The sequence below is a fragment of the Bufo gargarizans genome, chromosome 6 (genome assembly GCF_014858855.1).
Source record: "Bufo gargarizans isolate SCDJY-AF-19 chromosome 6, ASM1485885v1, whole genome shotgun sequence".
NCBI lineage: Eukaryota > Metazoa > Chordata > Amphibia > Anura > Bufonidae > Bufo > Bufo gargarizans.
The window spans coordinates 104,463,221-104,478,595 of record NC_058085.1 but is presented as its reverse complement, the minus strand read 5'-3'; positions in this window follow the sequence as shown (position 1 = coordinate 104,478,595).

Below are 15,375 nucleotides of genomic sequence, written 5' to 3'. Positions count from 1 at the left end.
GGATTGTGTTTTACTGGACTTTTCATCATCCTGCTTGCTGTCAGTGAATTGCAGCATCAGGACATCTAAAATGGCCGCCGACGCCATGAGGCTTTTTACTGCGCCATCAGGATGTGCAGAGGCGCGAAGATTTGGCGCCCAAACCTTCCAAGAAGAAGGAGGAGATTGTCCTGGAGCGCCACCCACCTTGAGGAGTGACGATGCGACTGACTACCCTGAAGAGTTACGCCTGGGAGGCGGGCCTCAGATGGAGGTAGACCGGCCCAGTGTGTGGGAGGAGTCAGTGTCGACTCTGCACCCAGTGAGAGAAGAACCATACCCCCCTCCCGATGCGGTGAGGCGAGAAGAGGAGAGAGAGAGGTTGGACAGCTGCCAGCGGGCGGAAGAATGTGCAGAGGCCCGACGTCAAGCAGCGGCTGCCCCCGTTACCTCAGAGGCCACTGTCGCCGGACCTCTGGTAGCCCCGATGACCTGCACCAAGGCGGACATAGAGGCGCTACGCAAAAGAGTTTACTGGGTGGAGGACCTCGGGTACGCAGGATGCGTGCAGTGGATCCCGTTTCCCAGAACGGATGCAGAAATGGAGGCCATGAAAGACAAGCCTCCCCCTCTAAAGATTGTAAGAGGAGATGGTTTCCAGATGTGGCCGGCCTTGCCAGAACAATTGCTGCAGGTTCCGTACATCGACTCGTCATCCGAGGAAGAATATGACACTCGCTTGTGAGTATTCCTGCCCTCAGGTCCATCTCCTTAATGGCCGTTTTGTCCCTCCGGTTGGCAGAGCTGGTGTAGCTCGCTGCCAGTTACCCACGGCCGGTGGCATTCTAATTCTATAACGTGCCACTGTGTACCAAGGCTTCCAGCTGCCTTTGTTTTGTTTGGGACATCCGGTTTGCTGCTGAATTCCCGGTTGTGCCTTGAAGTTTTGCACAAATTTTACCCCTTTTACCCCCATTTCAGGTTGAAAGGACATTTTTATGTCAGCACTATTTTAAAGGGTAAGCAGGACTTGCCAGGATAACAAGGCCCTGGTATTGTCAGAGTCCTGTATTGTCATTTTATATATGTGCTGCTGACAGTATTTAATAACCGGTTTTTCTATTCAAGTATATGTGCCCAGAGATGGACTTCCTATGTGCGAGCCTCTGAGAGGTTAATTTATTATGGACTAATTTATTGTCATGGACTATCCTGGTTCTTTCAACATCCGCTGTGCCAGGTCAGCGCCCCCGTTCCACTCACTATCCTGTGAAAAAGAGAACGACGCCCCTTGTCACCAGACTTCACCTTTCCAATTGGGTCTGATAAGAGTGTAATTGACATATATGTATGTATGCATGTGTCTTTCTCTGTTTCAGGTCAGGATTCCAGTTGGGCGGGCCCTGATGGAGTACGAGGTCGTACTCAGCTTAAAGCAGCGGGGTATGTAGTGTACGGGAGAGTAATACCCCGTCACTACAGAAGGGTCACTTGGGTATTGTCGTTCCCCCTGTATTTAAGGGGAGGTTGGTAAAAACATCTTGTAATGTCATGCTATGTATTTTCCTGTTACTGTGAAACGTGCTTATGCAGGCCGGCTAGGGTGTCATTCCAGCTCTGAGTCACTAGAGGGAGCTAGGGAACCCTAGGTTATATAAGGCCCAGTCAGGAAGTAGTAGCAGGTAGAGGAGAGACAGACAGTGGGAGCAGAGGTCAGAAATGATCCTGTGTCTGAGAGAAGGCCAGGCTATGGGCCTGTGAGAGCAGAGCAGGCCTGAAGCCTGCCGGCTAGGAGAGGGTAGTAAAGGCCCTGTAACCGGGTTCCGGATCCAAGGAAAAGGTTCCCCTCCTGAGTCACCATTCGTTTAGCTGAAGCAGCATAATCAAGCCACAAGCCAGACGCAAGCCAAGACACAGAATACCACAGAGGCCGATCAGAGAAAGCAAGAGGTACTCAAGATAACAGAGGAGGTACTAGATAAGGACAGCTTCAAGGGTACGCCAGATAAAGGGCATTAGACCTTGGAGAGAAAGTCACATATGAGTCAGGACCCAGTCAGGAATAGTGAGCAATCCGCCTGTACTGCATCTCCTGCAATCAACACTCTGTATTATACATTGCTAAGACCGGCCATTCTGTGATGTCAAGAACCACCTGTATTCTTCTAAAACCAACCGTCTTTTATGGAACTGTGCTGTACCAGTGTCCGTGTATTATCCTGACTGATATTCAGTAAAAGTTCCAGTTTTTGTTGGCTATCCTGTGCTTGCTTCATTTTTCCACCATACTTTACACGGCGTGTCACCGTTTAATTGACACTGGCGTCACGAACTTTTAATCATCTGCCTGTTCCAGCATTTGCCCCAATTGAAGACGACAGTGGATCCCAGGTTAGTGGTCAAACTGCACTACAAAGCCCTGCACACACTACTGACCCCCTGGGACACTGCATAAATGCCCCCTATTACATTTTCTGAGATTTTTTAACTGAGTCCTCAGGATAGGTCATCCGTATCTGATCAGTGCTGGTTCGACCCCCGCCGATCAGCTATTAGAGAAGGCACTGACAGTAGCTCTGCGGTCTTCTCACAGCTTTGCCTAGGCCAAGTGACGTCGCGGTCATTGGTCACATGACCTAGGTGCAGCTCAGCCCCATTGAAGTGAAAGGGGCTGAGCTGCGATACCAAGCACAGCCGTGGTACAAGGTGAGCGGAGAGAAGTCCACGGATCTTAGGGAGCGCCGGTGCTGCCTCAAACAGCTGATTAGCGGGGGTTCCGAGTGTTTGAAACCCACCGACCAAATACTGATGACCCATCCAGATTTTAGGTCATTAGCATTAAAGGGAACCTGTCACCGGGATTTTGTGTATAGAGCTGAGGACATGGGTTGCTAGATGGCCGCTAGAACATCCGCAATATCCAGTCCCCATAGCTCTGTGTGCTTTTATTGTGTATAAAAACCGATTTGATACATATGCAAATTACCCTGAGATGAGTCCTGTCCCTGACTCCTCTCACATACAGGACTCATCTCAGGTTAATTGCATATGTATCAACTTTTGTATACTCAGCATAGGCTACTTTCACACTGGTGTTTTGAATTCCGTTTGTGAGATCCGTTTCAGGGATCTCACAAACATTTCAAAACGGATCAGTTCAGCCCTAATGCATTCTGAATGGACAAGGATCCGCTCAGAATGCATCAGTTTGCCTCCGTTCAGCCTCCCTTCCGCTCTGGAGGCGGACACCAACACGCTGCTTGCAGCGTTTTGGTGTCCTCCTGGCGATGCAGAGCCAAACGTACGTGCAATATGGTGCAATTGAAAACGGATCCGTCCCCCATTTACTTTCAATGTAAGTCAGGAAGGATCCGTTTTGACTTAGAGTTGTTTTTTTTTAAAGAATAATGCAAACGGATCAGTTCTGAACGGATACAAGCATTTGCATTATAGGTGCGGATCCGTCTGTGCAGACACCAGACGGATCTGCACCGAACGCAGGTGTGAAAGTAGCCTTACCTATATAATTTATTTCGATATACTCAAGTGGCACATAGCACTTTATTCAGTCTGCACATAGCACTTCTATATATTTAACATTACCACATTGAGTACCTGAACTGATCATTTCAGTACATCCTATTTATTCAAAATGTACCGAGCCTGCATATTGCACATATCCTACCGAGGCTGCAAATTGCACTTTCATGTACCGAGCACGCATATTGCACTTTGATATACCGAGCTTGCATATTGCACTTTGATATACCGAGCCCGCATATTGCACTTTGATATACTAAGTTTGCACTTAGCACTTTGCATATTCAGCCTTATTTGATTTCTTATGTACTCAGCTTGCCTATAGCATCTCATTATTCCAAGATTATCTGGTACTTGCACTTAGCACTTTGCATATTCAGCTTGAATTGACTTTCATATGTACTCAGCTTGCACATAGCATCCTAAAATTTCTAATATCATCTAATTGTGACTATACAGCATACCTTACATAACCATTATTTGGTTTTTATCTTTTTTTTATCATTAATAAACACAATTTTATCATAACCACGATACTCATCATTCCAAGTCTATACCATATGTGAGTGTGACATCTTCATATATTGAATTGCCTATATAATGTATATATTGTGTTTATGTCTCTACGTATCTGCATGTGTATACCATGTACATATGTGAGACTGGGACTTCTTCACTAATGGTCGCACATAGTTGAAATCTGGTTACTTTTAGAAATACTTCTATTTGGACTCTTTATTGGAATGTCATTCTGAATTGCTCGACCTGTTGGATAGAGGTTGTCTATTTAGGGTCACGCATGATTGATGTAAGTTATATTCATTTGCTACAATCTGCCATTTCTGGGATGAAAACACGCAATTTTTGGCACATGGGAATGATTAGAGCTGTACCTGTGTGTCCATCATAATGTAATTATCTGCTATTATCTAGGATTCTAGTCCTAATCTCGATTGAATCCATTTAGAATGATCCCGTCTGGTCTATCTCTAGAGACTGGTTCCACACTTTAATCCCATCACAAAGCATGAGGTAAGGCAAACTTCAGATAGCCCGAGCTGCAGATATCATTATCACTTTGGACAGAAGTTAATGTTTATGCTTTGTCAGCGCATATGGAAGTCATAGAGGGCCTGAAACAGGACAATCCCTTTAAGCTGCCATAGATGTTTTAGATGAAGTAAACTGTCTTATGGACAACCAAGCATTACAGCAACACCTCCACCAGCTTAGCAGACTGTGATGAAGTCCGCCAATGGCTCCATAAATGCATCAAAAACTCCACAAGTTATCAAGTATATGGCTTGAAGCAATCAGATCTGGGTTATAGGCCCGGGTGGACTTAGAACTTACAGTGGCCCTAGAAAAAAACTAAAAGTGGCCCTATTTTGTATGACAAAAAACTGCACCAGCAGCAAAAAATATCTACCCAAACATTGCCCCTCTATCCTCCTACTCCAGTTCCCTTAGGATGGCAATACGGTTGAATTCAGGATTCACCAGATACTTACCATGGCTGTTGGCATAAGGAGGGCTCAGACAGCCCTCTGGGCACCGGCCCACCAAGAACTTTCCCTGTAGGATCTATGGCCAGACCGCCCCTGGTTATAGATGGCCACATGCATTTAATAGTTGTCGGCTGAACGATCGGATGAGTGTGAATATATTTTCAATTGGGACAGAGGAATAATCCGTCACCAGACACTTCTGTAGATTTGGGAGCTTCCCCTACACATTACACAAATCCGCAGTTCTCAGCATGTTCTACCAACAATACATTGCTGTGTATGGAGCTTTAAAGGGGTTGTCCAGGATTAGGAAAACAGGGATGCTTTCTTCCAAAAACAGCGCCACATGTCCAAGCGTTGTATCTGGTATTGCAGCTCAACTAATTTCAATGAGATTGAGCTGCAATTCCACACACATCCTATGGACAGGTGTGATGCAGTCTTTGGAAGAAAGCTGCCATGTTTGTCTACTCCTGGACTACCTATTTGAAGGGGTTGTTTATCTCAAGCATTGGTGGCATATCAAAAGGATATGTCACCAATGTCTGATAGATGCAGGTCTCGACTCTCAGACTGTGCATGCACGGCCACCCTCCATTCATTTCTATGGGATGTCCCATTGAAACAAATGAGAAGCGCACTGCGCCAGCATGGCCACTTCTCCTATTCTCTTCTATAGGGCTGACAGAAATAGCCTATTTTCATAAAAGGAGGGCGGTCACACATGTATAGTCTGCTCTCCTTCACTTTGCAGGCTCCTTTCTAGAGATAGGTGTGGAGGTGGGACCCGCACCTATCAAACATTGATGGCATATACTAGTGTTATGCCACCAATGCTTGAGATGACTCAACCCTTTTAAGACTACCCCCAAAACTCATCCAGAAGATGTTTGCTGGGTGTCTGACCTGAATCAGCTTCAATGTAAATGGCCAAATGTCCAATGTGAATTCCAACCTGGCCATCTGTTGCCATAAATAGCTGTGCAGTGGTGGCACACAACATCCCACCATATAATAAATCTGACTGTTCACAATTGCTATGGCTGTATACATGGCGTTGTGTATACAGTTCAAGTAGCTGCGATGATGTAATAATGTAATGTAAAGATGCCTTCAGAAAGGTTTTATATGACCTTATGTGTAACATGAGTAAATGAGTAAATCAAGACAAAAATAAAATAAAAAGGTAAAAAAAGCAAATTCTAAACAAAAAACAAAGCCACCAATAGCCCAAAAAGCCTCTAGTCCGATCCACAATGACCAAAAACTATATATATACAGTACAGACCAAAAGTTTTGACACACCTTCTCATTCAAGGAGTTTTCTTTATTTTCATGACTATGAAAATTGTAGATTCACACTGAAGGCATCAAAACTATGAATTAACACATATGGAATTATATACATAACAAAAAAGTGTGAAACAACTGAAAATGTCATATTCTAGGTTCTTCAAAGTAGCCACCTTTTGCTTTGATTACTGCTTTGCACACTCTCTTGGCATTCTCTTGATGAGCTTCAAGAGGTAGTCACCTGAAATGGTCTTCCAACAGTCTTGAAGGAGTTCTCAGAGATGCTTAGCACTTGTTGGCCCTTTTGCCTTCACTCTGCGGTCCAGCTCACCCCAAACCATCTCGGTTGGGTTCAGGTCCGGTGACTGTGGAGGCCAGGTCATCTGGCGCAGCACCCCATCACTCTCCTTCATGGTCAAATAGCCCTTACACAGCCTGGAGGTGTGTTTGGGGTCATTGTCCCGTTGAAAAATAAATGATGGTCCAACTAAACGCAAACCGGATGGAATAGCATGCTGCTGCAAGATGCTGTGGTAGCCATGCCTGTTCAGTATGCCTTCTATTTTGAATAAATCCCCAACAGTGTCTCCAGCAAAGCACCCCCACACCATCACACCTCCTCCTCCATGCTTCACGGTGGGAACCAGGCATGTAGAGTCCGTCCGTTCACCTTTTCTGCGTCGTACAAAGACACGGTGGTTGGAACCAAAGATCTCAAATTTGGACTCATCAGACCAAAGCACAGATTTCCACTGGTCTAATGTTTATTCCTTGTGTTCTTTAGCCCAAACAAGTCTCTTCTGCTTGTTGCCTGTCCTTAGCAGTGGTTTACTAGCAGATATTCTACCATGAAGGCCTGATTCACACAGTCTCCTCTTAACAGTTGTTCTAGAGATGTGTCTGCTGCTAGAACTCTGTGTGGCATTGACATGGTCTCTAATCTGAGCTGCTGTTAACCTGCGATTTCTGAGGCTGGTGACTCGGGTGAACTTATCCTCCGCAGCAGAGGTGACTCTTGGTCTTCCTTTCCTGGGGCGGTCCGCATGTGAGCCAGTTTCTTTGTAGCGCTTGATGGTTTTTGTGACTGCACTTGTGGACACTTTCAAAGTTTTCCCAATTTTTCAGACTAACTGACCTTCATTTCTTAAAGTAATGATGGCCACTCATTTTTCTTTACTTAGCTGCTTTTTTCTTGCCATAATACAAATTCTAACAGTCTATTCAGTAGGACTATCAGCTGTGTATCCACCTGACTTCTCCACAACACAACTGATGGTCCCAACCCCATTTATAAGGCAAGAAATCCCACTAATTAAACCTGACAGGGCACACCTGTGAAGTGAAAACCATTTCAGGTGACTACCTCTTGAAGCTCATCAAGAGAATGCCAAGAGTGTGCAAAGCAGTAATCAAAGCAAAAGGTGGCTACTTTGAATAACCTAGAATATGACATATTTTCAGTTGTTTCACACTTTTTTGTTATGTATATAATTCATAGTTTTGTTATGTTAATTCATAGTTTTGATGCCTTCAGTGTGAATCTACAATTTTCATAGTCATGAAAATAAAGAAAACTCTTTGAATGAGAAGGTGTGTCCAAACTTTTGGTCTGTACTGTATATATATATATATCACTCATAAAAAAAAAAGTTGACAAAATTAAGAGAAGCAAAAACTATTCTTTTTTCTTTTTAATTTTTTTCACACCTCACCCATCCTGAAATACCTTTCTGAATCTCATGTTTTCTGCTTTAGTGTGACTCAGAAGGACATTTTTTACCTCTGAAATGTCACAGTCCAGCTCTCACCCTTTTCCCTGTTTTGTGTAGTGTGTATATATATAGAAACACACTACAATAGACATTCGAAGCACATCATTCACTTTCAGTAAACACAGCATTTAAATGCCTAATGCACACAGGTATTAGGGACCTGTGTTGAATGGTCTGTAATCCACTGCCTATTGACCATGAGTCCTAACTGGGCCTCCAATTTCATACTTATGAATCTGTGAAATAAAAAATGTTTGCCTTATACTAAGGTATTAGCTCAGGGATTACTTTGGCAGAGTACAGTGCCTCATGGAGACTCCATATGTAGTTAAAAAAAATCACTAGTAAATAAAAATAAATGTCCTTCAGTTGTCGAACAAGTAGTCCAAAACAGTCTTCAGAAACCCTGCATGGCGGGGCAGATTACAGTCTGGACTCTAGGAAAGATGCATGATGACCCCAGTAAGTCTACAACCACATGGAGCGGTTATGTTACGGTTGCGACGCTGCCACACTGTGGTCGAGTATCTCGTGGCCCTACAGGCTGCAGCTAGCTCTTAGTCAACTGAGGACCGCTCGGTTAGTTGGTCTGCATTGTTAAATGGGTATTATCGTCCAGGACATTGATGACATATCGCCAGGATATGCCATTAATGTCATGCGGGTCCCCGAATGGAACCCCTGAAGTGAATAGTGTGTGACTGTGCATGTGCAGACACCCTCTATTCACCACTATGCGAGTTTCGGCTATTTCTGGCAGTCCCATAGCGGTGAATGGAGAGGTGGCCGGGCTTGCGCAGTGCTCTCTCCATTCACTGTTAGGCCCCTTTCACACGGGCGAGTTTTCCGTGCGGGTGCGATGCTTGCGGTGAACGTATTGCACCCGCACTGAATCCTGACCCATTCATTTCTATGGGGCTGTGCACATGAGCGGTGATTTTCACGCATCACTTGTGCGTTGAGTGAAAATCGCAGCATGCTCTATATTGTCCGATTTTCACGCGACGCAGGCCCCATAGAAGTGAATGGGAAGCGTGAAAATCGCATAGCATCCGCAAGCAAGTGCGGATGCGGTGCGATTTTCACGCACGGTTGCTAGGAGACGATCGGGATGGAGACCCGATCATTATTATTTTCCCTTATAACATGGTTATAAGGGAAAATAATAGCATTCTGAATACAGAATGCATAGTAAAACAGCGCTAGAGGGGTTAAAAAAAATTAAAAAAATTTTTACTCACTTTAGTCCACTTGATCGCGAAGCCGGCATCTCCTTGTGTCTCCTCTGCGCTGAACAGGACCTGGGGTGAGCTGCTGCATTAAATACCGGTTAAGGACCTTCGATGACGTCACTCCGATCATCACATGGTACGTCACATGATCTTTTACCATGGTGATTCACCATGGTAAAAGACCATGTGATGACCGGAGTGATCCCCGCCAATAGCAGGCGGTGACTGGAACGAACCTCTCTAGCATCGCGGATGACGCTAGCGAGGCTCGTCACCGCCACCGCCTGCTATTGGCGGGGAGATGCAGTGGCGGCCGTCCGGGCTTCAGAAGTGACTCGAGTACCAGGAAGCGAGGTAAGTACATTGTGTGTGAGGTGCCCGGGCATATGGGGGCATTTCAGGGGTCAGTGGTCCTCATCCTTTTATAACAGGAACAAGCTGTGGCCTGCACAGTCACGTGGCTCTCGACCGCAGCCATGTGGCCAGAACCTAACAGCAGCTATGTTGAATATCTCTCGGCCGTCACAGAAACTTGACAGAAGAGGACGCGTTCTTTTTCTTTACTTTTTAGTACGATATAAATCTTCACAGGAGTCACGGAGGAAAGTTTTCAGGTGAGCAGGCAATTTTTTTGTCAATTTGGGTGTCATTAGGGAGAAGCAGAGCAGCCGGCTGAACCAGCTTTTTTCCTTCTGCGCATTAGTAATATAAAACCACCACCACCATCCCCTCTCCTGCTGACTCACTAATGGTCATTATGAACCCCCCTCTGGGGATAAGCCTCTTCCCCTCCCCCAATACAACTACAGTCATCCAAGTGTATGTGCTTAAAGTATCAGTCTGCAAAGTTCCAGGGGTGAAGCCTGTACAGAAAGCGATGGGAAACCATAAAATCCAGTCTTTCAAAATTGGGCACATACGGGTCTGTATATGACTGAGTCACTCATTTTGCAGCATATAGCAGTGGGAAGCGCTGTCATGTATCTGGAGATGATATACCAAGGCTAAGATATTTTCTCAGTCAAAAGCAATGAAATCTAGATGTTTACAAATGACCTAAGACATTTATGGTAAAAAAGTGTGCAAAAAAATCTTTACAACAAGGGCTCACGCTCTGCAGCTCCCTCATAGTGATTTATGAGATAGTTTGTATGTGATCGCAGAGCGATTGCAGTGTACTCATATGATGACGTGAGCACACTGCAATAACACCGCTATCAGCATAAATTACTATGATACAGCCAGTTCAGGTCAGCGGAGCCACAGTCAGCGCCGGAGATGCAACCGACACACGGACCGTGTTTCCTGGGCCGATCACAGCCGTGTGCCTAAAGGGTGTATTAGACTGGCAGATTGTCTGCCAGATCACATTCGTATGAATGCTCGTTAGCGAAGATCTGGCAGTGTAAGGCCTCTTTTTTTTTCTTTTTCCGTTCCGTTTTTCTTTTTGTGTTCCGTTTTGCGGTCCGTATACAGAAACATTCACTTCAATGGGTCCGCAAAAATAACGGAAGGTACTCCATATGCATTCAGTTTCCATATTTCCGTTTCGTTCAAAGATAGAACATATTCTATTATTGCCCGCAAATCACAATCTGTGGCTCTATTCAAGTCAATGGGTCCGCAAAAAAAACTGAATGCATCCGTATGTCTTCCGTATCCATTCCGTTTTTGCGGAACCATCTATTGAAAATGTTATGCCCAGCCCAATTTTTTTATGTACTTACTGTTTAAACATTATTGTATGCTTCAGTTTCCGTTTACGATCCGCAAAAAACTGATCACAAATGGATAAAATGGAGGGGAAGCGGAAAAACTGATGAAGCAAAAAATAAAAACCAGAAAAAACGGATCCGTTTAAAACGGAACACAAAATACAGAAAAAGCCATACGGTCGTGTGCAAGAGGCTTAAGGCCCCTTTCACACGGGCGAGAATTCCGCGCAGGTGCAATGCATGAAGTGAACACATTGCACCCGCACTGAATCACTTCAATGGGGCTGTGCACATGAGCGGTGATTTTCACGCATCACTTGTGCGTTGCGTGAAAATCTCAGAAAGCTCTATATTGTGCGTTTTTCACGCAACGCAAGCCCCATAGAAGTGAATAGGGCTGCGTGAAAATCGCAAGCATCCGCAAGCAAGTGCGGATGCGGAGCGATTTTCACTCGTGGTTGCTAGATGACAATCGGGATGGGGACCCGATCTTTATTATTTTCCATTATAACATGGTTATAAGGGAAAATAATAGCATTCTTCATACAGAATGCCAAGTAAATTAGGGATGGAGGGGTTAAAAAAAAATAAAAAATTTAACTCACCTCATCCACTTGTTTGCGCAGCCTGGCTTGTCTTCTTTCTTCTTCTTTGAGGGCCTGGGAGAAAAGGACCTTTGTTGATGTCACTGCGCTCATCACATGGTCCATCACTATCGTGATGGACCATGTGATAAGCACAGTGACGTCACCAAAGGTCCTTTTCTCCCAGTCTCACCCACTCACAGGCAAAAATCGCACGTTTTCCCGCGACACACCCACATCCTATCCGGCCTTTACACACGACGCCCGTGTGAAAGAGGCCTAATTCTATCACGATCTGCTGCCGGCAAACAACCAGTCAGTATGGGAATGAATGATGGCATTAGTGATCGCTAATCCCCATACTCTGGAGGATATCGCTGCACATAATAACAGCGGTCTCCTCCACCCACAAGCAGGCAATTGCCAGGAAGGAACGCTTCCCTCCCGACAATCGCCTGCATGGTCTCTGTATGAAATACAGCCCTAAGGGGTCTGTACAACCCCCGAGTAAGGCTACATGAACACGACCGTATGTGTTTTGTGATCCGCAAATTGTGGATCCGCAAAAAAAACGGATGACGTTCCATACGGCATTTGTTTTTTTTGCGGATCCATTGTAATAATGCCTATCCTTGCCTGCAAACTAGAAAAAAATAGGACATGCACTATTTTTTGCCGGGGCAACGGAACGGACATACTGACGCGGACAGCATACGGTGTGCTGTCCGCGTTTTTTGCGGACCCATTGAAATGAATGGGTCCGCATCCTATCCTCAAAAAAAAAACGGAACGGACGCGTAAACAAACAACGTTCGTGTGCATGTAGCCTTATACTGCACCCTAACGGAGACAAGCAATAAGCCTGCAAACGGCCTGCCTACAGGTTGTAGTACGCAGCTCTGAGCACATGGCTTTATTCTGCGCTTACTAAGAGCACAAGAAGGGTTAATAATATAATAATTGTACTAATTACTTTGATTTGTTTAGAGCAAAATGTTAATTTCTGAAAAATGAGTTTTGCTGAAGCACATCTTACATAGATAGATAATGAGGAAAAAAGTTTTAGACGCTGTTAGCCTATGAAAGATAATTACATTAGTTGCAAGTAAATAAAAATAAAGTAATTAACCTTTCAGCACAACGAAGAAAGCAAATAATTTATAACATTTAGATTAGGGTTTGGGGCATGTGTAGAGATGAGCGAAATTTGATATGGGTCCGATTCAATTGAATCGACCGTCAGATTCAATCCGGTCCAAATAAAAAGTGCCCCAATTACAAAAGTCATTTATGACACCGAGGTCTCCTAGGACTGTATCCAAACCCTTCCAAGCTCTTTAAAATGAATAGGGACGTGTGCTGTCCGTGGAACACTGACGTGTGAATGAGGCCTAACACGCTGACTAAGGCCTCATCATGCACAGTATTTTTTGGCGGCCCGCAAAAAGGGGTTCCGTTGTTCCGTGATCCGTGTCCGTTTTTGTTTCCGTGTGTCTTCCTTTATTTTTGGAGGATCTCCAGACATGAAGGAAAGTAAAAAAAAATCTAAGTCAAGTTTGCCATGCAAATGATAGGAAAAAAACGGACGCGGATGACAATCTTGTGTGGCTCCGTGTTTTTTCACGGACCCATTGACTTGAATGGGCCAGCGAACCGTTGTCTGTGAAAAAAATAGGACAGGTCGTATTTTTTTCACGGACTGGAAACACGGATCACGGACGCGGATGACAAACGGTGCATTAGCCGAGTTTTCCACTGACCCATTGAAAGTCAATGGGTCCGCAGAAAATGACGGAACAACGGACACGGGACACAACAACGGTCGTGTGCATGAGGCCCAAGGCTGACACCTCTAAACTCTATCAGTTTATTGTACAACTATCTTTTCTCTCCACACTTTAAAACACTTACTGACATGAAACTATCTATAGTCTGTGTTTTCTAATCGCTCATTCTCTGACGTCCTCGCTCCCATGTGTATCACAGCATTTCCGGGCTGAGGTGCGGCGTCTAGGGCTCAGCCACATGCGATACAGCACCTTATAGACCGCTGTGGGCCCAAACTGTACCTCTGATTTCATACAAAGGGCGCACAGCTCTGTTTTATTCTGAAATCCTGCTGTACTTCAGAGAAAACATAGGCAAAATTTATCATCCAGTTTTCTGGCATAAAAAAGTCTCAAATCCTGTGTTTGTGACTTTTTATATGCCACTTGAGACAATTTTTGTTGCAGGTTGGATTTCTGCGCCGCTCAGTGGGTCCCCCACATTTATCTGTATTTGTGCCTCTTTTCAAGTGCAAATGAAGACAGATATCTGCAGTAGCTCTGTGGATGTCATACTGGTGCTGCTGTGGCGGTATTATGTGCTGGCCCCGTCTACCTGTGTTGGCCCTGCTCACTTGTACTGCCCCGCCTTCTGTCCATTTGGTCTGGCTTACAACATGGGGCCACTTGTAGGATTTTTTCCAAGGCCTTTTTAAGTTCCCAGTGGGGGGGAAATAAAATAATTGTGATCTGGACTTCTTATCTGCAGTAGGACTCATGTATTACAACAGATAAGAAGATGGTGACAGACTTCCTTTAAATAACCCTCCCCCACCCGCCACAAACAGAGGGACCTGTCAAGGGGAGCATACTTACCTACTCCCCAATGTTCGGTCCTTATGGATGGGGTCACGTGCGCTGCTGCAGCTAATGGCTGGCTCAGGGGTGAGGTGTCTTCTGACTTGCATGTCACTGGTTACATGCCGCTTGGGGGACACGGAATACGGATTTTGGGGCTGTTAATCTATGTTATTTTATGCTGCAAATTTTCACAGCAGATTTCACTTTCTGCAATACATAGGGTGAAATCTGCAACATATCTGCATCAAAATTTAAAAAACAAATCCGCCTGTAAAGGTCCCTTCAGACCGGACAGTGCAGCAGACCATTGCTAGGAAGGAAGCGTTCCTTTCCAGCAAGCGCCTGCTCGTCAGTGAAGGAGACCGAAGCATTTACATGCAGCGATCTCACAGCATGGGGAGGAGCAATCGCAAATGCAATTACTCGTCCTCGTAGTTGTTTGCCAGCAGCAGAGCGTGATTAGACAGCACGATCTGCTGCCGGCAAACGGCGATTTAGGTGCCTACACAAACAATTGATGAACAATGAACAAGCGGGTAAACGTTCATTACCGGTTATCTGGCGGATTCTCAGGCCCCTTAACTCATGCAGATTTTGCAATAGAGTTAGGCCTCATGAGTATATTTTTGGTCTGTGCCCAATCTGCATTTTTTGCAGATTGCATGCGGACTAATTCATTTCTATGAGTCTCAAAAAAAAAAAAAAACCTGTTTTGCGGTCAAGAATAGGCTTTTTTATAGGGATTCACATGCACCACATCCATATTTTGCAAATCCACGAGTTTTGGAGCACAAAACAGATGCGGTTGTGTGCAGGAGGCCTTAAAGAGGACCTATATCCTCTGATAATGTGTCCTAACAACTCCTACTTATATCCCCCTTGTAATAACAACTCTAAGATGTATTCCTTTATTATCCCTGCTAGAATAGGAAAATACTAGCAGTTTACATTGAAGGTACAAATGGGCGCTACCAGTTGGGGATGTGTCTGATATTATACCCTTAGGTCCGGTGAATATCTGGCAGTAAAAACCTCTACGGCTCCATGAATTATAGACTACATATTGGTATTTAACTATTTATCTAATTGATTATGAATTGTGGGACCACAGATGGTTGACATGAT